This window comes from Carcharodon carcharias, chromosome 11 (assembly GCF_017639515.1).
Source record: "Carcharodon carcharias isolate sCarCar2 chromosome 11, sCarCar2.pri, whole genome shotgun sequence".
NCBI lineage: Eukaryota > Metazoa > Chordata > Chondrichthyes > Lamniformes > Lamnidae > Carcharodon > Carcharodon carcharias.
The window spans coordinates 138,687,442-138,713,936 of record NC_054477.1 but is presented as its reverse complement, the minus strand read 5'-3'; positions in this window follow the sequence as shown (position 1 = coordinate 138,713,936).

The window sequence follows — 26,495 nt, the reverse complement described above, 5'->3', positions numbered from 1 at the left end:
TTTTCAAGTCCAACAATACAGAAAGCCGACCTTCTGGTGATAAGACTACAACCCTACTAACTTTGTGACCTGCAGAAAGTCAATCTCTATGAATGAATCCTGCAATGACTCTGGTATTTGACTTTGGTACTGAATTCACCTAAATTCTCTTAAGGAGTGAAAAACCTCTTCATCATCAGGCCTGCAAAGTGTGTTTTCCAAGATAAGCCAATCACATGAATGACAAACTATTTGTTTATTTATAAGTTGTAAAATTGCGTTATTCTCTTTAACAGTATTTTACTGTGTGTGTGTGTGTGAGGCTGCCTGAGTGAATGGTGTAGCATTACATTTTCAGGGTCAATGCATAAATAGATAGACACATGAAAAGTTTGCTGCTCATTATTCAAATTAACCACACACTCAGGGGTTAAGAAATGTATATAAATATATGTGTGTATGTGTGTGTCTATGTTTGTGTATGTGTAAGTGTGTGTATATGTACACACACACACACACACACATGTGCATATATATATATATATCATGCAATGAACACTGATTTATTATATTCCTTCAAGGGAGAGCTGCACATAGGTGACATCATACAAGAGTTAGATGCCTGGAAATAAAGTCAGGGTCAATGGAGGCACCTAAGCTAATTTAAATCATCTAAAAATGTTGAAGAGAAATGTTTCAAATGCTTTCCCCTTAATTGGATTTTTATCTGTTTTTTCCCTTCTCCTTCATAGCCCCTTGTGGGTTGGGAATATCTGTGTCGAGATGCATAAGGAATCATAACTATGTAGATGATATAGGTCTAATTGTTGATCTTTCCCTGTCCAAAATGTTTGATTGTTTCTTTGAATCTGGTCCCCTCGAATCTTGAGTAGTGCAGGAATTAGTGGTAAAACCAACATTATTTTTCAGGCTCAAAAAGAAAAACTACGGTCTTAAAGATTATTTATGTTATATAATGTTACCATTTACTTAGATCAACCTATGTCATATCCAAGCTGTCTTGTCACCAATAGCAGAGAGTAGATAGTGCTTCTGCTAATAAGATTCTCCGCCGTTCTTTAAATGAACGACAGCGTTTAGTTGGAGACAACAATAATGGACCATCATTTTAGCCTGGAAACATCTACCTCTTAATGATGAAGCTTAAAGAGTACCCAATTTTGAGCCTTGGGCCTCATTTCCACCAAGCTGGCCAGCTGTGGACAGTTATGGCAGTTCACCAGTGAAACAGGATTGAAGATTGGGAGGCTGCAAATCCTGTAGTAATGAAAGGGAGGTGTTGGCTGTGTTTACAGGGTGGGAGGTGGTGCCATGTGTGAGCAATAACAATGACTGGGAAGGAAGGAGCAACCTGCATTCTTTGAATGTGGGTGAGGGGGAGCACTCCTTCTCCCTGCTCCACATTTAGACACATATATTTGGGAATCTTACCAGCTGCGAGGGCAACATTGGTACAGACACTCGGCACCATATGTATAAATTGTTATGGACTTGATCTTCCAGACAGGTTTCTCATAAGAAACAGCGAACTTTATTTACAGGGCTTCAGCACCAGCTACATGCTTCCATCAAGATCTACAACTAGACACAAACTCCACCCCTGAAGTTCCCCATGCTTAGGGCTGATTCGTTTACACTGTCACATGATGCTACGGAGTACAATAAGTCTTAAGCATGCAACCACTATATTCCTTAAAGCTACAGTTACTACATTCCTCCCCTTTTTTACAATCTATATTTATAAGAAGAACTACATTCATGACATTACAAATATATACGTGGGTTATAATATTATAAGTCCAATCTCTCAGGTGGTTTCCTGATCCAGGTGGAATGTAATAGCGCCATGACTTTAGAACCTGTCACTGAATCTTCATTTTCTGGAACCGTAGCAACATCAGGTACCTCCTTAGGCACAGGCAGCTCAGTGTTATCCACTCCAACAGAGACATCTGGTACATCCATCCTTGGTTGAACAATCACAATGGGGCCCACAGGTTCTACAATGGTTACAGGTGGAACATTTGTTTGCTGGGGTCAGTCCCTTCTTCTCAAATGATCCACATGTTTTCGGGTGACTCGGCCCTCCACTTCTACATGGTACCACAATGGTCCATTCACAGAAACTATTACACCAGGTAACCCACTCGACTCACACAGAAGGTTTGTACAAATGCTGTTTCACCGACAGTGAAATATACTGTCAGCTATGCAAATCATGAGTCACTTTTTGATTCCCGCAACTGTTCACTACTTTCCCCTCCAATTTGGGAAGTACCAGTCTTAATCTCATACAAAGGTGGTGCTTCATAAATAATTCTGAAGGTGTTAAACCTGTAGTATTGTGGGAGGAGACATTCATTGTCTTTTCTGAACCATTTTCCATCTTATCTTCTTCTGTCTACCACAGAGTTTAGTCTCGTCCTTCATTTTGACTTCACAGTTGGCTAGATTCCTCATAGGCAAACTCTCAACTTGCTTCCATTCAGGGGTTGAGCTACCCATGGCTTCATCACCCACTTGAATTTTGGGAAGTTCCACAACTTTTCCTTCTAATGCCTCTTTTGTTTCACTCAGCTGCTTCTTCAGCTCTTTTGTTCCCCTCTTGTATCTTTTGGCTTCCTCCTGGAACCTTGAACAATGCTGCGTCTTCTCTGCCAACAGGTTCTTCAGTTTGCTCAGTGTGGTGTTAAGTTCATTCTGCTTCTCTTTGTAATTTTCCAGAGGTACAAACTTTGACCTGAGGGAAACAGAAAATGCTAGAAAAACTCAACAGGTCTAACAGCATCTGTAGAGAGAAAAACAAAGTTAACGTTTCAAATCCAGGTGATTCTCCTTCAGAAGAAGAGTCACACAGACTCAAAATGTTAATTCTGTTTTTCTCTCCACAGATGCTGTTCGACCTGCTGAGGTTTTCCATCATTTTCTGTTTTTGTTTCAGATTTCCAGCATCCGCAGTATTTTGCTTTTATCTTATTTGACCTGAGGGATCCTTGTAGTGTATGAAGATCTTTCAACAGGTTTTATTTCTCTTTGCAAAGCTCACTTGCTTAATCTTGAATTCTGTAATTCAGCAGAGTCTCCTTGAGTCTCTTCTGCTGTTCTTCCATGCTGCTGTTTAAGACAGTCTTCATTTCTTCAGGTTTTGCATCCTGCTAAGGTCCTTTGACTCTCCAGGCACATTCTGAATTACTTTGCCTTGTTCCTTTTCCAACTCAGGAACTCTTCCGGCTTCCTTTTGAAATCTCACTGGCCAAACAAGGTTAATTTCCCTCAACCAATTATGACCTAGAAGGCTTCGTCCCTAATATCGCACTACAATCACAGAGAGCACTGCTGTCTGGTGCTTGCAGTAAACAGGTACAGTGGTGATACCTTTCACTTATATGACGTCACCAGTATATATTTTCAATTTGGTTGAAGTCTGCTCCATATCAATTTTGAGTATCCTTGTTTAAATATTTGAAAAGTGCTCTCCCACTACAGTGGCTGATGCACTGGTATCCACCTCCATAATCAAAGGTTTTCCATTGACTTGCAGAATAACAGCAATTGGCTCTGTTTTCCATACTTTCACATTAAATAGAGAATAAACATCGGAATTAGTGGATTCTGGTTCTTCCACATTATGCATTTCGATCAGTTTAGTTTGCTGCCTGGGAGCCTGTCTCAATCTTGCTTTACATTGCTTCAGTATGGGTCCTCTTTTATGACAATAATTGCATTCCACCTCTTTAAAATGACAAGTTTTAGGGATATGGTTACTTCCACATTGGCAACAATTCATTTGCAGATTTGCTGTTGAGATGGCTCCTGTATATTTTTTAAATTTTTGGGTAGGAGGGACTACCTCCTGCTTCACGGCAGACTCCCTGGTTTTTGCACCGCACCCAGTGGTCTGTTCCCACCCCAACTGGAAAACAGTACCATTTTGTACACCCTGTAAGGCCTGCGAACCCTGCTTGGTGCTTTCCATCGCAAGCACTATTTCCAATGCTTTTTTAAAATTGATATTTACTTCAGCTAATAACCGTTGTTGGCTGGCATCATTATGCACATCACAGACCAAATGATCCCATTACATATCGTTTAGGGACTCCCTGAAGTCACAATGTTCATTCAGCTGTTTCAACTTCACTATGTACGTTGCTATGGCTTCCCCCGGGAATCTTACTCTCAAATTAAGTTTGAATACCTGCATTATTGCAGACGGTTTAGGTTAAAAATGACCCTTTACGGAGTCTACCAATTCACTGAAGGTCTTTGAATCAGGACCGTTCAGAGCTGTCAAACTATGATTTAAATTTATAAGTTTTACACGCACAGACACTAAGGAGAATTGCTTTCCTTTTGTCCTCCACCATTACTTCATTTGCTTGGAAAAAGAAACCGTGGCGTTCTATATATTAACTCCAATCTTCTGTGGATGAGTCGAAGGGATCGATCCTGCCAAAAAGTGGCATACCTGGTGTGTGTATTTTCCCTTTTTTCTGTTTTAAAACATACACTCAAATTCACTACGCAATGGACAGCGCCGGAAGCAATCTATCCTCGTCGCCAATTGTTATGGACTTGATTTTCCAGACAGGTTTCTCATAAGAAACAGTGAACTTTATTTACAGGGCTTCAGCACCAGTTACATGCTTCCATCATGATCCACAATGAGACAAAAACTTCACCCCTAAGGTTCCCCGTATTTAGGGCTGATTTGTTCACACTGTCACATGATACTACACAGTACAATAAGTCTTAAAGTCACTTCATTCCTTAAAGCTACATTTACTACACGTATATAGAAGGGCTAATGCCTGTTTCATATTGGAGACTTAATAGGTCATTTACTATCTGAGGAAAGGGACTGCATGACCAAATGCCTAATATTTCTCTGCACAGTATTTCTATTTAGAGTCATTAAAAAATCAGTGTCGGGGGAGAGAGAAAAATAGTACCAAGTTGAAATCATTTTTTTCCCCAACGTATTCATTCCCAGCACTGAAATGAATTTCATTACAATGTCATTTGTTGACACATTTCAAGAGTTCTCCAAAGCATAAAAATTTGAATTAGCATACAATATCAATGATAACTATAAAAAATAAAAATGAATAATTTAATACTGGATTTTATTCTAGTTGGAGACGCATTTTTTGAGCCATCATTTGAAACCTAGGATTTAATTTGTTTAGGAAAATTAGAATGAGTAAATGATAGTAAATGACACTAATTATGGCAGGTCAACAAAACTTGTTTCACGAAGAGTGGCTACAGGAATAAGATATTGACGTCATAACTAATAGGAGCAGGAGTAGGCCAATCAGCCCATGGAGCTGGCTCTGCCATTCAATAAGGTCATAACTGATCTGACTGTGGTCTTAATTCCACTTTCCTGCCTCCCACCATCCTATCCCCCTTAACTCTTGACTCCCTTGTAGATCAAAAATCTATCTGAATCGACCCTGAATATATTCAATTACCCAGCCTCCACTGCTCTCTGGAGAAGAGAATTCCAAAGACTTGCAATGCTCTGAGAGAAGAAATTCCTTTTCATCATTGTCTTAAATGGAAGACCTCTTATTCTGAAATTATGTCCCCAGTTCTAGATTCCTCCACAACGAAACACCCTCCCAGCATCTACACTGTCAAGTCCCCTCAGAATCTTGGAAAAACTCAGCAGGTCTGGCAGCATCGGCGGAGAAGAAAAGAGTTGACGTTTCGAGTCCTCATGACCCTTCAAACTCAAATTCTGTCGAAGGGTCATGAGGACTCGAAACGTCAACTCTTTTCTTCTCCGCCGATGCTGCCAGACCTGCTGAGTTTTTCCAGGTAATTCTGTTTTTGTTTTGGATTTCCAGCATCCGCAGTTTTTTTGTTTTTACCCCTCAGAATCTTATCTGTTTCAATATGATCATGTTTGATTCTTTTAAATTCCAATGAGTACTGGCCCAACCTGCTCTAGCTTTCCTCATAAGACAGCCCCTTCATCCCAGGGATCAGCCTAGTGTACCATTTCTGAGCCGCTTCCAGTTCAAGTATGTCCCTCCATCAGTAAAGAGACTAAAACTGTGCACAGTATTCTAGGTGCAGCTTTCTGGCTATGAGGGCTGTTCTACACTCTGGTCTTGTACAAATGTTTAGAAGTGATCTGAAATCCTATGAGCTGATTATCAGCTGGTGGTTAGTTGTCCTTTGAGTTTGAGTTTTCTTTACATTTCGACCTGAGTGATAGGTGACCAACCAAGAGCAGTGAACTCGCAGGTGAGGTAGAGCAGGCTGTGTTCAGCGTTTCTTTTCTTCCCCTTGCCGGGATTGGGGAAAGTAGCACTGTACCTAAAAAGGTCCGCTCTCTCACCTTAGGAAGAGACAAACTCCACATGTGCCCTGATCTGTGGAGAGCATCAACACCCTGAGGCTGCCTGTGTGCAGGGTTATGACTGAAGGCTGCCAGCACCATCCTCTACTTATCCCTATTTCAACTCTCCCATTGACGCAGGCTTGGTAGTCAGATATGCTGGTTGGTATGCTGAACAATCTTCACATTGAGTATGCTTAAGTGGGTGAGGTTTGCGCAGAGCCGCTCCCACCCTCGTCCGAGGCGATTAATGTTGGTACTGCTGCAACACGTGTCACAAGTGCAGCAGCAGAAAGAACGTAGGTTATAATTTTGGATTGTCTTGCTCCTAGATGAGCTGCTAAACAAACTGGAGTGCCTCGCCTGCCCTATCTACATTATTGTCTAGCCCATTGGCATGGTCTGTGTTCTTACTCACTGTCAGCCGACGAATGACGAAGATTTTACTAATTGGCCCATAGCTGGGGGTTTAAAATCAGAGTTTTCTTTTTCTGGTTAGGCTACCAACAAAGGTTGACAGGTCCCGCCTGCCCAGAGTTATCTGGTTTTGAGATTCCATTCCCTCGCCTTCGCACCTTTGCCACAGTCCAAACAGGGATTGGCACATGAAGCAGTGAAGATCAGCAAATGAGCTTGATTTAGAGAGGCTATTTGAGATGCAAATCATATGGGACCTTTTCAGATGAAGAGCATCTCAGCCATCTTCACCATCTTGTTCCTTCCTAATTCTTTTATTCCTAGTTTATTGATATTGTATTAAACAATCATGCACTCAAATGGCACTTTATTATTCATGGGGATTACAGTCATGCAGGAAAGTTGCATTCATTTACTGCTCACTCAAGCAATGATTATTGCTATGATCATGTTGGGACACAAAGGGCAGCTGGATTGTCATATGGTAAGTGTTCTGAGATGGTCTTTCTTATATATAGACTCTAGTGTGGAATTTTACAGCCCTGTCACAGCGGGAGCATGGCTGTAAAATGCAGCAAGCTGTCCCAAAGTCCACTGACTTCAGCAGGGCCATAAAATCCTGCCAGCATAAAATTCCGCCCCAGGTGTGGTACTTGGTTAGTGGACTGACCGTAGTCATTCTCTGGTGTCTGCTTAATACTTGTTTATTAGTACCACATCTAAAGAGGTTACAGAGTAGACATGCTCCTAGGCTTGGTGTTCCAACCTCTCTCTCTCTCTTGAGAGAGAGAGAGTCTAACACACGACTGACTGTCATCAGTGATAGATCGTCATCTATGTCTTACATTAGCATATCCCATCTATTAATGCTTTATACTACAGTAAGAAGTGGTGGAGAAGTTTAAGCTGTGGTTTCCAAGTAAACTGATTTAGGCAAAGAGAAGATTTCTGAGAGAACCTGTCTTCTGATGCACTTTGCAGCTGTCACCAAAGTCTCCTCTGAATGCACCACATCCTGCTAGTCTGTCTCAGATGGCTGAATCCACCAAAGCCATGCAAAGATGCAACCCTTCCTGAATGGCAGTGTTGTGAAGTGCACAGCAGACTATCTCTACTTGGACACCAGGACTGTGGCATATTGATGCTTCAATCCCCTCCCACCCTCTCCAGATAGCAAAGTGCATTTTCAACATCATCTGTGTATCAGAGTGTCACACCAGAACTCTTCAAGAAAAGACCAAAGGCATCATGCTGACTTCCTGCATACTGAGCATTCTTTTCTAGTATTCACACACTGTCTAGACATTGAGAGAGTGGTAATAATTGAGTAGGTGTTCTGTGGCCACTACCAATGCAATTTATGTCCCAAGAATTGGACTGTTGAGAGATTTAAGGATATTAAATCCCAAAATGCTTTTATGCAGCATGGCACTCATTGTAAGTATATGTTATGGCACAAAGTGCCCCTGGTGTAAGTTTCTCTCCAGATTCACCGTATAGACCATTGTTTCCCCACCATCTGTTTAAAAGGTTTATGGTGTATTTATGAGCACATAAACACAATCACACAAACCATCAATACCTCTGAAAATACAAAGCTGTAAAACTTGCACTCAGTGTTAGGAACAAAACCATTACCTTTCTACAAATAGGGAAAATATAAGTTTTATATATACTAGCTGATTAGCATTCTAGACATCTCAAGAGGACTGTCTTCTAATGTCTATGTTGCCAAGGCACGCAATGCCCGCAAGTTTTTCCCCATGCAGAAACTTCTTCAGTGGCAGTCTTGCTCCCAAGATGTAAGCCAGTTTTATTCTTGGAAAAATGATGAGTTGTCATTAGCACATAGTTGGTTCGGCAAAACTTAAATAATGCTGCTTAGTTTCTTTGCACTATCATGGAAGCTTTACCCTCTTTAAGGCATATTTGCTCAATCACTCATGTATAAAGACAGTGGTATCATTCCCTTTCACTAACATTTGAGTGCCTTAAGCTGTCACATTTAAACATGTCTTGGCAATCCAAGCTAAAGCAGGCAGCAGTTGCAATTCCATCTTTACACTCTCTTTGTAGCTTGCCTCAAGTCATGAAACAGGTTTTTTTAATTTTCTTCCAAAACATTGGTATTTCTGAGCTGCAAATGATAAACATCAGTGCATAGCTAAAATAATTCTGCTTGGTTAGTGGATAAACCACTTCTCCTGAAAAAAATTGTCCTGTTTACCAACTTGGCTGTCAATGAGGATACCCAGGTCATGACTTAAAAGAGAGACCAATGTACTTAACTATTCATAACATTAAGAAAGACATGTATTTACATAGTATTTTACATGTCATTCAAATATGATTTACAGTTAGTGAAATCTTTATGAAGTGTAGTCACTGTTGTAATGGAGGAAATGGAATAGCCAATTGTTACACAGCAAGGTCCCACAAATAACAGTGAAACAATGATCGCATCATCTCTTTTAGGTGTTGGTTAAGATTGAGGAATTCCCTACCTAACAGCATTGTGGGAGATCTTCACCACACAGACTGCAGCAGCTCAAGATTAAGACCAGTAATATTTTCTCAAGAATAATTAGGGATGCACACTAAACACTAACATTGCCTGTGATGCCCACTTCCCAAGAATAATTACATTTAGTTCATAAATACTCAAAATCCTTCTCTTCTGCTTTCTTTTACATACCGACAATCACTACTTCATTAATTATTCACTACTTCACACATTTCATCGCATCTCATTTTCCAGATACTCTCACTCTCCTCACTACTACAATCTTTATTATCCACAATTCACATCTCACAGGCTATCAGTTATTCTACCATTACCACACATGAGTCAAACATCTCAGAAGACACTCATTTACATATTCTTTTTTTTCTTGTAGGCAAAGTTGGCATCATAAGAGAAACAACCTGTCTACACACCCTGTCTCCTTCACCTGTCAAAAAAATCATGCTTGCCATCATGGGCAGAATCAAGGCTGTGGCAATGGGCAATGCTGGAAGAGATGGCAAACAGGATTTCTTCATACATAGACTTTTTTGTTTATATTGACTTCTATCTCACACCCCACGCACGGACACACACTGCATGACAAACTGCAGATACTTTCACTACCAACTTCTTTCTCTTTGCTCAACCTTTATCCCAAAAGGTGATTTATGTCCCTTTCTTTAATTTCAGGTGTTGAGAATGTGCAAGCCTCTGGTCTAGTGTGGGCAGAGGAGACTAACCTCAGGGTGATGCACAGTCACTCAATCTAACACTTGGAAGTATTAGCTCAGATATAAGCAGCATCATGTGCACTTTAAAAGGTATGGCTGCAAAATCCTGTGGTGTAATACCTGTATTGTTGATGTTGTGATGTCATTTTGGGTTCAAAATTATGTGTACCCTGTGCATGCACACTTTTGGTGCTGGCTATGCTGGACACCATTTTAGCTGAAGGTGTTAGCATGAGGGTAGAGAGTGCATGCAGGAAGTATTCAGAGTAAGCAGATTGTGCTGTCAGTTGGCCTATAATGCCAATTTGATGCTAGTGTTGTCAGTTTTGACTTAAACAGTCCAACTACCAAAAACCTTGGACAGGTGAGCATGCATTCAGAAGCAGGAAGAATCCATCACCAGCGCAATTTGAAAGGGTCACCAATTACTTTCAGGTTTGTTGCTGATTGATTTTTACTGGTTGCTGCTGAGATAGCAGAAGTGTTTCCTGGTTTTTACTGCTATTTAAAGTTTCTGAAGGCTACAGGGAGTTGTGCGGCAGGTGCTAAGGATTTGATCCTGACTTCATGGGTTCTGTTCAGCCACTCACTTAAGACATGAGTGTAGTTGTTTCTACCCACTCTGGCCTACAACATGACAAGGAGAATGAGGAAAAATAATGAGGACAAATAATTCAAAGAAGTATTAGGAAGAGGGAGAGAAGGTCTCAACACAAAGCCATATCCAGCTAGAGTCTTTGGGGAACAATTCACTTCTCCATGAATCTCAGTGAGATACACCTTTACTTCACTACGGCGGTCCTCACTCAAATCTGCCACTTATTGCAGCCTTGTTGTGAGGAGGGCCACTGGTATGAAGGTGACCATGGTCATGAGCTTTTATTCCATCAGGGTTTTTCCAAGCTGGAACAAGTGGCAAATGCAACAGCTCCCACTTTGCCATTCACTGCTGCATATGCGATATCAATGATGTATACTAAACTGGTCCTTGGGATGATGGGGGTTGTCCTTTGATGAGAGGCTGAGTTTTTTATATTTGTTCTTGGGATGTGGGCATTGGTGGCTTGGCCAAGATTTATTGCCCATCCCTAATTGCCCTTGAGGATGTGGTGGTGAGCTGTCTTCTTGAGCTGCTGCAGCCCACAGTGCTGTTAAGGAGACAGTTCCAGGGTTTTGACCCAGTGACAGTGAAGGAATGGCGACAGAGTTCCAAGTAAGGATGGTGTGCAACTTGGAGGGATATTTGCAGGCGGTGGTGTTCCCATGCATCTGCTGCTCTTGTCCTTCTAGGTGGTAGAGGTTGCAAGTTTGGAAGATGCTGTTGAAGGAGCCTTAGTGAGTTACTACAGTGCATATTGTAGACGCTACACAGTGCTGCTGCTGTGCATTGGTGGTGGAGAGAGTCAAAATTGAAGGTGGTGGATGGCATGCTAATCAAGGAGGCTGCTTTGTCCTGGATGGTGTCAAGCTTCTTGAATGTTGTTGGATCTGCACTCATCCAGGCAAGTGGAGAGTATTCCATCACACTCCTGACTTGTGCCTCGCAGATGGTAGACAGGCTTTGGGGAGCCAAAGGTGAGTTACTCGCTTCTGAATTCCCAGCCTCTGATCTGCACTTATAGCCAGAGTATTTATATGGCTAGTCCAGTTCAGTTTTTGGTCAATGGTAACCCCCAGGATGTTGATAATGGCCTATGAAAATTTGGCCTATATTCTCTGGAGTTTGGAAGAATGAGAGCCGATCTCATTGAAACATACAAGATTTTGAAGTGTCTTGATAGGATAGATTCTGAGAAATACTTTCTGCTCTCAGGGAATCTAAAACACTGGGACAGAGTCTCAGGGTAAAGGCCCATCATTTAGGACTGAGATGAGGTGAAAGTACTTCACTCAAAGAGTTTTGCATCTTTGGAATTCTCAACCCCTGAGGATTTTGGATACTCCATTGTTGTTTATAACTGAGGTTGATAGACAGATTTTTGATCTCTCAGGGATCAGGAATATGGGGGATGGGTGGGAAGGTCAAGTTGAAGCCCAAGATCAACCATGATCATATTGAATGGTGGATCAGGCTCTAAAAGGCCATGTTGTCTATGCCTGCTCGTATTTCTTGTGTTCTGAAGCTCTGTAGGCACATAGAGCTGCCTACATTTCATCCTCTCATGCCAGACAGCAGAAGAAGAATTGAACACATGGCTTTGTCTGGTTTACAGCCTTCCCCATGTTTCAAGGTTCCATCGAATGCTTTGCTGGCACCACATGCAAATCTGGGGATGTACCACACCTGGAAAGGATTCCGCTCCCTCAAAGTCCAGCCGGTGTGTTATCATACTCAGCACAATATTCAGATCAATGCCCAGTATCTTGGCAGCAGGCATGATGTCTTCATTCTACAGCAATCTGCATTTGCATCCGCTTTTAAGCCAACGCAACAAATTGTGGCTACTGAGAGACACAAGCTATCTGTTTAACAATGGCTCATGATCCTAATGCCCTATCCATGTTCATGTGGGAATAATGTATATAACAAAAACCATGCTGTCACACTAAATGTCATCAAGTGGAACATTGGGGTGTTTAAGCAGTGATTATGCTGCCTGGACCACTCTCGAGGAGTCCTGCAATATTCACTAGAATTTGCATCATTCATCATGATCTGCTGCATGTTCCACACTACACAACTTGTTCATCAAGTACAAGATTTGCAGTTAGCAGCAAACCACTACTATCTGAAGCACTCCTTTGGGGTTATATTGTATGAAGTAATCAAACTTCTATATGCACCAGAGTTGGTGCTTGAAGACTCTGTTGAAGGATCTAGTTCACCCATGGATTTGATTGTAATACAATTTGGCTGCTGAGATGGATTCTCATGTGGATTTAAGAGATTTGTGTGCAGGAATAGCCATTGTTCCCAAACAGCTCATCTCATGCCATGCATGAACAAGGAGTTTGGGGTTGGAATCTTTAAAAGAAAAGCCTTCTGGTAGCTGCCAGAAAAGCATAATGAGCTGCTGTTTTCACATAACTGGGAGCCCTTACAAATAATGATGGTAATGGGGTAATCTGAAGGAGCCCACAAAGCATTGTGTGTGCTGTCAATGAGGCTCTGGGACTTGGGCATGGTCTACAATCTGTGAGATTCCCCCAGAGCCCTGTGCTGCTGTCTCTGGCTATCCATGGGGGAAACAATAAAAGTATTTGTTCTGGCAAACACGGCATCAACCACCTGCATAATGCAAGCATGAACAGTTGAAAGACTAATGTGCCTATATCCCCATCTGCCAGCATGGGATGAGCTGGAGGCAAAGAACCTCAAGGCTGCAGTGACCCTGACTACAAATAAAATGTTTTCCTTTGTTGATGCAATTTGTTGTGAGCTTGTTTCCCTGCAGCTGCAGTGTCTGTTCACATTTTCCATCTGCTTATCCCCCTTGCCTTCTTACAAGAGTGGAATTATGAGATGGGCCCCATAAAAATAAAAGTACGTAGGCCGAAGCCTCTTAGGAGTTCAAACTGTTGTAAAGCCACTACAAGCCCTTTGAAATAGTACAGGTGGTGAAAAGAAACCCAGAACATTTTCTGTTAAAAGATAAAACTTTACAGCATTTTGCCTGAGAACTGATGAGGGCCCCTTTAAATACAAATAGCCACTTCCCAACCTATGGTTTTTGGGTGGATTGAAGATCTATTTTATTCATTCATGAGATGTGGGCATCGGTGTCAAGGTCAGCATTTATTGTCAATCAATAATTGCTCTTGAGAAGGTAGGTGGTGAGCCACCTTTTTTAACTGCTGCAAGCGAAGTGGTTTCATTATACTGAGTCACATGTTAGGCTATTTCAGTGGCCATAAAGAGTCAACCACATTGCTGTGGGTGTAGAATCAAATCCAGGCTAGACCAGGTATGACATCTTTATTCCTTATAGGATATGAGTGAACCAGATTAGTAGCAGCAGTGTGTACCATCTACAAGATGCACTGCAGGAGCTCAGCAAACCTCCTTAGACGCACCTTCAAACCCACGACTAATACCATCTGGAAGGACAAGAGCAGCAGACATATGGGAACACCACCACCTGCAAGTTCCCCTCCAAGCCACACACCATGCTTACTTGGAAGTATATTGCTGTTCCTTCATAGTCACCGAGTTGAAATCCTGACACTCTCTCCTCAACATTAATGTGAGTGTACCTACACCACATGGACTTCAGCGGCTGAAGAAGGCAACTCATCACCACATCCCCAAGTGCAATTAGGAATGGGTGACAAATGCTGCCCTAGCCAGCATAGCCCATATCCAATGAATGAATTTTAAAAAAAGGACTTTCAGTAACCTGGTAGTTCTACGTTCGCTATTAATGAATATCAGCTTCTTTTAATTCCAGTCTTATTAATTGAATTTAAATTCTCCAGATGTTGTGGTAGGATTTTAACCTATGTCTTCAAATAATTCATCCAGGCCTTTGAATTACATGTTCAGTAACATGCTAATGTACTTATAAATTGGTGGGAGTAATGTAGGCAGAGGAGAAAACAACGTTAGAGGTTTTGACAATATCATTTGATCCCAATTTGCTTATTTTCATTACGCCTCCAGCTCTTTTAATCAGGGTCTCCATCTGCTTAAATCAGTGTCCAACTCAAAACTGAAATAGGTGGCCAACCAAGTTCTTCACAAGAGTTTGGTTCCACGATCACTCCAAGTGTAGATGTAAATGGGGCAATGTTAACATTCCATTGTTAAGTGGTCAGATTTGTTGATCATATCAAAATGGGGCAGGATAGGGTGCCGGGAATGGAATCTAAGCAAGTAGCCCTCAAACGATAGAGTTAGTGTGACAAAGTAAACGTGCAGACAGATGAATAAAGGGGGATACTTAATGCAGACGTCAAGGGACTTCATGTCGGAAATCACATACACTTACATAGATAGAGGCAATATGAAAAATAAGCAACACACATGCTGTATGAATGGTATTGAAATATCTATGAAGTGGAAGTAAACTTAAAAGTCTTAGTAGACTTGTCAATGAACATATCCAAGCAATGCACAGCAACAAGCTGCAAAGGTAATATATTAGCTAACTACATATCCAAAGCAATTGAGTAGAAATTAGATCCAGTTTGGTAAAAATGGAGAGTGTATGGTGAGGCCACACATGTCATAGAGTCATTCACGGCCAAAGAGAATGCAATTCAACCAATTAAGTTCATGCTGGTTCTCCTTGGAGCAATCCAGCCAGTCCCACCCACCTCCCCCTCACCCCACCCACTTCGTCCTCTCCCCTCCCCCCCCCACCCTCCACCACCTCCTCGATACCTGTAGCCCTGTAGGTTATTTTCCTTCAAGTGTCCATCCAATTTTCTTCAGAAATCATTGATTGTTTCTGCTTCACCACCCTAATGGACAGTGAGATCCAGGTCATGACCACTTAATACATAAAAATGTTCTTTCTCACATCCCTCTGCATCTCTTGCCTAAAATCTTAAATCTGAGTCCCTTTGTCTAGTACAATCAGCCAAAAGGAACATTTTTCCTTGTCTATGATATCCAATCCTGTCACAATCGTATACATTTCTATCAAATCTCTCCTCCATCTCCTTTGCTCCAAGGAGAACAACCCCAGGTTCTTCAACGTAACCTTGCAATTAAAGTCCCCCATTCCTGGATTCATTCTGGTAAATCTCTTCTGCACCGTCTCAAGGACTCTCTCACACTCACATCCTTCTGAAAGTGTAGCGCCTGACCAGAGCTTTATAAAGGTTCAGCACAACTTCCCTGATTTTGTATTCAATGCCTCTATTTAAGAATCCCAATATGCTTTGCTAACCATTCTCTCAACACATCCTGCCACCTGCAATAATTGATGCACATGCATCCCTAGGTCATACACACGCCTTAGACCTGTGCTATTAAGTATATATTGCCTCTCCCTACTCCTTCTGCCAAAATGCATCACATCGCACTTCTCTATATTAAATTCCACCGGCCCTATCTGTCTATTCTTCTAGCATACCTGTGTCATGTTGCAGGTGATTCATAGCATACTCACTGTTTGCCACTCCTCCAATTTTGATTTCATCAGAAAATTCTGAAATTCTATTCTACATATATAAAAAAAGCAATGGTCTTAGCATTGACTCTTGGGGGACACCACTGTCTACCACCCTCCAGTCTGAAAAATAACCATCCAGCATGACTCACTGTTTTCAGTCTTTCAGCCAATTTATTTTTATCCAATTGGACAGTGACCTTCTTATTCCAATGAACCTTGGTTTTTGTTAACCAGCCTTTTATGTGGTACTTTGTTGAATATTTTCTTAAAATCCATATGAATGACATCCATTGCATTCCCTTCTCTGTTACTTCTTCAAAAAATTGGATTAGATTCGTCAAGACTGACCTGTCTTTTGCAAATCCACACTGGCTCTCCTTAATTAACTCAAACCTCTCAAAGTGCCTGTTAATTTTTGCTCATTGAAACACAAGGAAACTATTTAAACACTGGGAGCAAAGCAGAGAAGAGCATCGAGGTGTCAAGGAGGCACTGGTGTCAAGAAAGACTCAAGAAACTTAGGCTTTTTAGTGCAGGAAGGAGACATCTGAAAAGTAATTGCATAGAGTTATGTACAGTAGTAAATCATATGGAAATAATAAATTGTGGGAGTGTGAAAAGGAAACACAAATTCAGCCCAGTAAAAGTTAACACAGGGAATGTTACCAGGGAGTTTGTCATCATGATAAGAGTGATCAAGACTTGGATTGGACTTTCTTGTAGTATGATGCAGACAAAATCTCTGCAGCCATTCAAGAAGCAATTAGATGCAGAAATGAGCATGTTCACGGCTGGATGAACAAAATAATTTTCCTCATCTACATTAATCTTGTGGTCTTATTGAAGGGGTTAATGCAGCCCCTAAAAAGCTGACACCTGAAAAAAATGTATTACCTCAGAGTTGCTCTCACTCTGACCTCAGAATGTCACCAGAAATGCGGTGGGAATGTCTGTTTATGAATGTTAATGAATTTCCACTGTAGTTATGGCAAAGTTGCAGCAGTGAATGGCCAGCTCTTGAAAATCTTCCAACCAATATGCACCTACAAAACAGCTCTGAAAAAGGATCTAGATCCAAGGCCTGTTCCAATGCAACTGAATAATTTAAATTCCTTTTCATTAGACTGAATTTCAGGATTTAAAAAAAAAGATTTTATTCTGCAATTCAGTTGGTTTGTGTGTGCAAACTGAAATCTAATTGCCTCATAAATGACATATAAAACTAAATAGTTATAAGTATAAAAGTAGCTGTTATTCAAGGGGGAAAAAAAGGAAGAAAGCTCATTGTGTTTGAAATTAAGGATCAAGAAATATAAAACTTGGACAATAAAATAACTCATAGAAGCAGCAACTGAATTTTTAAACATCTCCCAAAATCAATTGGAATTTTCCTACATTGCCTAAGGTGAAGTTTTTATAACAGCAATAGTAACAACTTGTATTTATATAGCATTTTTAGTTTAATGAAACACTCCATATTGCTTCACAGAAACATTATAAAGCAAAATTTGACACTGAACCACATAAGGAGACATTAGGACAGATGACCAAAATGTAGATGTCAATGAGTTAGGTTTTAAGAAGATCATTCAAAGAGGAAAGAGAGATAGAGAGGGGAAAAGGTTTAAGGAGGGAATTCCAGTGCTGAGGGCCTTGGCAGCTGAATACACATCGACAACGGTGAAATGATTAAAATTGTGAACGTGCCAGAGGCCAGAATCGGAGGTGAGCAGATATCTCAGAGGGTTGTAGGCTAGACGAGGTCACAGAGATGAGAAAAGGATGTGAATGTAATGTCAAGGCATTGCTTGACCAGGAGCTGATGTTGATTATTGAGCACAGGGGTGATGGTTGAATGGGAGTTGCTGGGAATTACGAGTACCTTACCCAAGCAGAGGAGGCAGTTCTTTTTGCCTCCTGGTCTGCAGCAGGAAATGGGATAAGGAAGGCAGACTGAACAAGTTCTGTGAGGAGTGATGGAGGAAGAGGAGGAGGAGGAAGAGGAACAAGAGGAGGCAGGAAGGAAGCATCCTGGACCCCTTGCGACTAGACAGCATGTGAAACAAAGGATTGTGAGGCTCTGGTTCCACTAAATAAAACTCCCCCATCCCAGCTTGCATCTAATGATCATCGCCCTCACATCCATTTCACATTCCCCATCACAACATTACCTTGCCCAATGTCCAACAATAGAAGTCACCAACAAGACCATTTCCAAAATATATTTATGCAACTGCACTTCCAATTATAAACACAGAATTGAACTAATCGCCCTTGTGCAATCCTTTTGTGTATCTCTTGCAGATTCCTTTGCCTGGTCTACTGCTCCGGTGACATCTAAACCCAGTGGTTGCAACATCGCTGATGAAAGACTCCTGACATTCAATGGGAAGTTTGCAGATGACCTGGAAGGACATCATTGTGCAGCTCCAAGCCTTGAGGGCCTGATTTCAGACTGCACCAGCTCAGCATGGGGAACAGTGGTCTGGGTTGGCTGACTGAGAGACCACAGCAAAGGCACTGATGGGTTGGTAATGGTAGTAGCATAAATGCTATCATCCTGAACCAGAACAGGAGGTTTTTGCATGATGGTGCCACTGCCACTCCATTGGGGGACGGCAGCTCAATAATTCCTAGGGACCTGCTTCAGCACAGATAACTGGACTGCTCTGAGAGTCGGCATGCCCCTTTAAGCACTGAGATTTTCACCCAAGATGGAAGCAATATTGCAGAAACCATGAATCTCATGATTTCCATCTGAGTCTCCACTGTAGCACTGAGATGGTGGGAGGATTCCTCCTGTGTTCCAGTGAAAGCTGATACAGCAGCCACCAGTTGATTCATCATGGGTGTGCCCAGCAGTACAGTCATGGAGTTGGTAATCACTTCCACAGAAGGATGGACTCCAGGTTCATACATAGGATTACATACATAGGATATATGGCACAGAAACAGGCCATTTGGCCCAACCAATCCATGTCAATGTATACACCCCACCCAGTTGTTCTCTCATCTTTCTCCATCTAAATTTATCAGCATAACCTTCTATTCCCTTCTCCCTCCTGAGCTTATCTAGCTTCCTCTTAGATGCATCTATACTGTTTGCTTCAACTACTCCCTGTGGTAGTAAGTTCCACATTCTCATCACCCTTTGGGTAAAGAAGTTTCTTCCAAGTTCCCAACTGGAATTTTTCGATGACAATCTTATATTGATGGCCTCTGGTTATGCTCTTCTCCATTTTCTTTGTATCCACTCCATCAAAACCTTTCATAATTTTAAAGACCTCTATCAGGTTACCCCTAAGCCTTTTCTTCCATATGAAATGAGACCTAGCCTGTCAATCCTTTCCTGATATGTATAGCCACACATTTCTTATATCATACTTGTAAATTTTCTCTGGACCCTCTCCAGTGCCTCGTTATCCTTTTTTTATAACCTTGTGACCAGAACTGCACACAGTACTCTTAAGTGTTGTCTGATCATGGTTTGATACTGATCTAGCATAACTTCCCTACTTTTGATTAAAAGCCTCTACACGTTACCCTCAGCCACATTTGAGTTGGACACCTTTATGTTCTTGCATAGTGACAGGAGGCTTTCTAGCAGGCCTGCCAATGCCCCAAGCATCTCAGTGTGCATTGTCATCAGTGTTGTCTTGCACACTGCCCAGTCCTGCATTGTTGCCACACCCAAGTTGCCAGGCTTCAGATATTCACCACTCAAATGATGTGCTCCCATTCCCTCAAGGGGCTTCTCTGCAATCCGGAAGAACATTGCCTCCCTCCTGGAGTCCACAACAATGACCAGTGCAGCAACATTAAACCAGGGAAGCACTCTCTTGTCTGCTGCCACATTCTTCCAAAGCTTCTAAATAATTTTCCATCAGCCATGATTTCAGATGCGCAGTCTCCCTTTAATAGGCAGAGAAGCTTTAAGAAGAGCAGGCGCCTGGAACACACGGTCAACATACAATGTTGCTAGAACAACTTCTAGCCCCAATTATAGAGACCAAAGGCAGCATGGGGGGCAAAAGTGCTGCAGGAGGAAATCGCAAGTGTCAGTGAAATGAGGTGGGTAGGCGAAAATTGCATTCTGCCCAGCTCAATTTGAATGGATGTGGGTAGATTGTGATTACAACCCCCATACCCAAAAACAAGGTTGGATCATACATGAGCCCTAAATGTTGAATTCACATATCGTATGGATCACACAATATTAGAAGAATTTCTTTCAATTGAAAATGAAGCGCTCTGAATTACTAATGAACATGGCTGAGAAAAATATAATATTGCTGAATGAAAGCTCATTGAAATCATTAGTGAAAAATCTGTGGGCAATGAAAATGCATCAGATGAGTCATTAAGTATGATCGAATTTCAACACTATGTAATCTTGTCAACAGTTCCTGTTTTAATGCAGCCTCTGAGTATTTTATAATATTGTCTTAAACACAACATTTTCTAGAACTGCCTCCCATTATGGTAATGACAACTTAAAATGCAGATTTAGAAGCATGATAATCTGTCATATTAAGACAAATGGAACAATGTAAGAATGACCAGTGATAAGAAATATTATTGCACTGTCAACACCAAATTTCCTGAGGAGAAAGATAACTTTCAGTTCCCAAAGGGTATTGAAACATCAAGTCACTAATTGGTTAACCATTGGGCTGGGGTCAAATCCTGTTGCAAGTTACGAGCGTGGTTACTCCCAGAGTATAGTCCATTAGCTAGATTTTTTAATCCATGTTTATGTACGAAGATTTTTTTTTAACCCAGAAGTAAGTGTAAATGAGGGAATCTGGAGCCCTGAAAAACAAGACTGTTCATTGTTTTAGCGTTATGATCCGTGCCCCTGATGCCACAAGAACACCTTTTTTTCAAATATTCACATATGAGTATTGCAGGCTAGGCCAGCATTTATTACCCTTTCTCAGATGGCATTTAAGAGCCAACTATTACTCCTATAAGGGCAATAGTGAACCAAATGGGTTTTTACAACAATCAATTTGCTGTTATCATCAGACTTTTAATCTCAGATTTTTTATTGATTTCAAATTTCACCATCTGTCATGATGGGATTTGAACTAGGTCTCCAGCAAATTCCCTTGATCTCTGGAATACTATTCCAGTAACAATACCACTATGTTGCAGCTCCCCTGTAAGTAAGATATGAAGATGGAGGATATTGATAAAGACAACAGCGAAACAGTTGCTGATGGCCGTGACCTCTGGAGGCTGACTGTCAGTAGGGGCATGAGAAGAGGCAAGCAGAAATGGAAAGCTCAGGTGGCTGTGAAGAGAGCCCAGGGAGAACAGCGAGCAGCAAATCCTGCACCTTCTCAGCCCACTGCCTTCATGTGCAGCAAATGTGGCAGAGGCTGCCACGCCAGAGCGGCGCTCCTGAGTTGCACCAGGTGACGTTTGACACAGAGCTGAACACCAAGAATCACACGCCAGTCTCTTATGAGACTGAAGGATACCAACGATGAAGTATCTCCATCAGCAATGAAATTTAAGATGAAGAAATAAACTGAAGGAAAAAAAGAGCAGTAGTTCTCAAACATTTTTGGTTGAAGGTCCTCTTTTCAAATAGGTTAACAATCATGGATACCCCAACAAAATAATAGTTTTACAATACTCATACAATGAAAATGTTGCACATAAAGAGTGCTTTAATAACATTTTTAAGAAAACAGATAAGGAGCTACAGGAATCTGAGATGGGTTTGCCTGATTCTCTTTACAGAGTCAGTCTATCCTTGGTAAGAACACGGAGAGAGCAGGCATCCAGAAAGAGTAGAGCTCGAGGAGAATAGAATATGCAGAAAGCACAGATGGAGCAGAGGGAGAGCACAACTTGGAGAGAGCAGGAACTTGGGGGAAGTGGGGGGGTTGGGGCAGGTGCCGGGAAAGAGCAGGAACAAAGCAGACAGGAGCAAGGAGAAAGCATGAGGGCAGCAGAAGACAACAGGAGCACAGTTGGACAGAACATAAAGAGAGAGAGCAGGAGCATGGGGAGATCAAAGAGAAAGCAATGGAAGTGCAGGTGAAGAGCAGGAGTATGGGGGATGCAGAGCATATCTCTGCTGCCACACATGTGTTTAATCATGATCACAGGGCCCTGCGTGGTCACCTGTAAGACCAGTCCTACGTTGTGCCCCACACAGAAAGGTCTATGAATTGTAGATTGTAAGGATCTGCGGACCTCAGTCTGAGACCAACTGACCTAGAGTGTGTGAATTCAATGTCTGGGATATTTTGTGACTGATTGAAGGCAAGATCTGAGAATCTCAAGAGAAGGCCCGAGGCGCATTTCCCAGTGAATTGTTAACCAGGAAGCAATTGTCCCCTCCCCTGTCAATGGCAGGCCGTGTTTCCTGCTGCGGAATGTCAGGAAATAAATTTGAATGTATTTGCATCTCATTACTGTGGCAACACGCCAGAATCACCCCCACTCCCATCACACACATCAAAGTTAAAGCCTACACTGTCATGATATTACGACACTGTGATTTGCAACTTTAAAAGCCGTGCTCTTGGAAACCTGAGCTTTGTGGGGAACCCAGAGGTGAGTGCACACAACTTTGAGCAGTGCTCACAATGATCCCAAAGCAAGGTAGCAGCACCACAGATTCAGGGGGGGGTGGTCACTCAACCAGACTTAACTAACCCCCTGACCACCTGACTAACCATTCCGCCCTCCCCCACCCAGACCCGACTACCCCCCCAACAACCTGATTGCCTCCCTGACCACCAACCCGACTACCTCCCAATATGACTACCCAGTCACCCACTGACCCACTTCAACTGTCCCACCCACCCGCCTACACCCAAGCAACTCATCCACCTACCACCTCACACTGACCCGCCTACCCATTCATTTATTCACCCATTCATTAACACGCTCACCCATTCATTAGCCCACACTCATTCATATGAAGACCTGAGGCTTGTAAACAAAAGAAGAAGCCCAATGAAATCTACAATGTAGAGGAGCCTGAAACAACAAATTCAGACATTTACTCAATGTTTAATCTAAAAGTTGGAAAGACAGAACCAACATTTATCACAGTGAAAGTAAATGGCAAACCTATTAGAATGGAAGTGGACATGGGAGCTTCCCGTACAGTAATTGGGGAACGTACCTTTGGATATTGAAAAATGGTGAACATCAATTAACTTTGGAATGAACAGATGCCAAGCTAAAAACACACGGGTGAAGACATTCAAGTTAAATGCATAAGCAGAGCAACTGTCCATTATGGAAACCAATTGGAAAAGCAACCAGTGCTGGTACTGAGAAGCAGAGGACCAGCCTTCCAGGGCAAAAAATTGGCTAAGGGAAATCAACCTTGATTGGCCATTGAGATTCCGAAAGGAAGCTGGAAGCATTCCTTATTTGAAAAAGTAACGTGTAAGGATTTAACAGCCTGAAGAAATGTGGCTGTCCTAAGCCAAAACATGGAAAAACAGCAGAAGAAACTCAAAGAGATCCTCCTTGATGATAGAGTTTGAGGCGAGGTGAGCAACCTTGGAAGGGTAAAAGAAAACCTGTCAAAAGACCTTCACACACTACAAGATTCCCTCAGGTCAAAGTTTGTACCTCTAGAAAAGTCTGAAGAGAAAGAAAGAATTTAGCACCTCTCTGAACAAACAGAAGAATGAGTTTTCAGATAAGGCCCGACAATGTTCAATTTTCCAGGAGGCAGCAAACAAACACAATAAAGAAGTGAAAGAGCTGAAGAATCAGCTAAATGAAGCCAAAGAGGCTTTGGAAGCAGAAGTTACAGAATTTTTCAAGAAGCAGGCAGATAATGAAATTTTGGGCGACTCAGCCACTGAGCTCAGACAAGCTGTTCTTGCATCTCAGAGAAGCCTGGCCAACAGTGAAGTCAAAAAGAAGGCTGAAATTATGGTCTGCGCTAAAAAAAATGAAAAGTGCACATTCCAAGCGAGGGAGGTAATCTATCTGGGTCACCGAGTAGATTCACAGGGCCTCCAACCAGTTGAGGAGAAAGTGAGAGCCATAAGAGAGGCACCTGTGCCTAAGAACGCCTCAGAGCTCAAATCATTTCCAGGGAATGATAAACTATTAAAGGCAATTCTTACCCAATTTGTTTACAGTGCTGGCCCTCCTGCATTCTCTACTCAAAAAGATCCAACGTTTATTTTGTGAGGCGCCCCAGAAAGAAGCTTTCATGAAGGCGAAACAATTGTTGCACTCGTCCAATATATTAGTGCATTATGACCAGATGAAAGAATTGGTGCTGACGTGTGATGCATCTCCTCACAGAGTGGGTGCAGTGCTCTCTCATCCAATGGACAATGGCACGGAACGGTCAATAGGTTACATATCAAGAACAGTGGAAAAGGGACACTTGCAGTTAGAAAAAGAAGGCCTGTCCATCATCTTTGGTGTCAAGAAATTTCACCAGTATGTGCACGGCCACCCTTTTACAATCATTTCAGACCACAAACCATTGCTAGGATTGTTTAGTGAGGACAAGGCTATACCACCCATAGCCTCAGCAAGAATACAATGATGGGCTTTAATTCAGGCAGCATACGGATACATTTTCGTACATAGGCCTGGCAATCAAATTGCCCTTAGTCATTTGCCTTTAAAATGATGAGCATGACACAGTTCCACAGGACTTGTTTTATTGTTAAATTTTTTAGATTCCTCACTGGTATGTGCTCTACAGATTAGCGACTGGTCAAGTCGGGACCCAGTTCTATCTCAAGTACAAGAACAAATGCTATATGGTTGGTCACAGGAGCCTGTATCTGATGAAGTGAAACCATACTTCAACAGAAGACTTGAAATAACCAGCCAGGGTGGCATCTTATTGTGGGGAACATGAGTGATAGTCCCTCCAAAGGAAAGGGAGCCACTTTTAATTGAGCTACACGGTGCCCATCCAGGACTTTCCTGAATGAAGACCATAACATGCAGCTATCTATGATGGCCTGGAATGGATGACAGAATAGAGTTTAGTAAAACACTGTGCAATGTCAGCAACTGCAAAAGTTGCCAGTGACAGCTCCATTGCACCCATAGGAGTGGCCAGGTGGACCCTGGGTGCAGTTACACATTGACTACATTGAAATTTCCGAGGAACAATGTTTCTACTCATTCTCGATGCCCATTCAAAATGGTTGGACATACATGAGTTGAAGTTACCAACGTCGGCCGTTACAATTAGGAATCAATGTCAGAGTTTTTTCCACTCATGGACTACCAGCAGTAGTCGTTTCCAATAACAGCATGGCATTTACAAGTGCTGAGTTTCAAAGGTTTATCAGCCTCAACTGTATCACTCATGAAAACTACACCATACAACCCTTCCTCAAATGGACTGGCCAAAAGGGTGGTGCAAACATTCAAGACAGGCTTGAGAAAGCCAACTGGTGATTCCTTGGCAACCAAGCTAGCATGCTTTATTTTTCATTACAGGACTACCCCGCACACAACAACAGGTGTCACACCTGCTGAGATATTGCCGAAACACTGTCTCAGAGCGAGATTGAGCTTAATAATGCTGAATTTACAGGGGAAGGAGGAAAGGAGTCAGGGAAGCCAGAAAACTAGACATGACTGTCATAGTCGTGAGAGAAAATTTACCGTGGGAGAGCCGGTATACGTGAAAAACTTTGGGAAAGGACCAAAGCGGTTACCAAGTGAAATAAGTGCGATGACTGGACCTCTATCTTACCGTGTGGAGGTCGAAGGCCAGATCATTCATAATAATATGGACCATTTAAGGAAGAGAGAGACAAATCACCAAGATTTGCTTCCACCAGTGATCATGATCAGGTCTACGTTTCTCATTGGGGATATTCAACCTAGTGCTGACATGTCTGATGTTACTGTAAGAGTTGAGAATACAGAACTATAAATGCCCACGCAGCACATGATGTTCAGGCAATTCCGGAAAAGGAGTTTCCTGACAAAGAATCTGAAGTTGTGAAGCTGCAACATTCCACACATACCAGGAAACCACCTGGATGACTGAACTTGTAAATTCCTTACCCAGTGTAAGTGGGCAAGTATAATATGTACATCCAAGTTAAAGGGGGAGGAATGTAGTAATTATGGTTTTACTTATTGTAATGACCTTTAAGAATAATACTTGTTAAGGAAGATCACATGGTCTCTTGCAACCAATAGGAGAGTAGCATGAGCTATCTCAGCAGTCAGTGTAGAGATAGAGTTGAAGTTGAAAGCAAATGTGTAGTTGCTGAGTATATTGTGAACAAACTTTAAGTTTCCAGCCAAGAAGGTGCAGATCAACTCTTTGATTAATAGTACAAATCAGCCACCCTACAATGCTCAGGAAAATATTGTTAGATTGTTATGAGTGCACGAAGGAGCAGAATAGCCTTACCCTTGCTGGTCACACTCCTTTCACTGGAGGGAAGAGAACC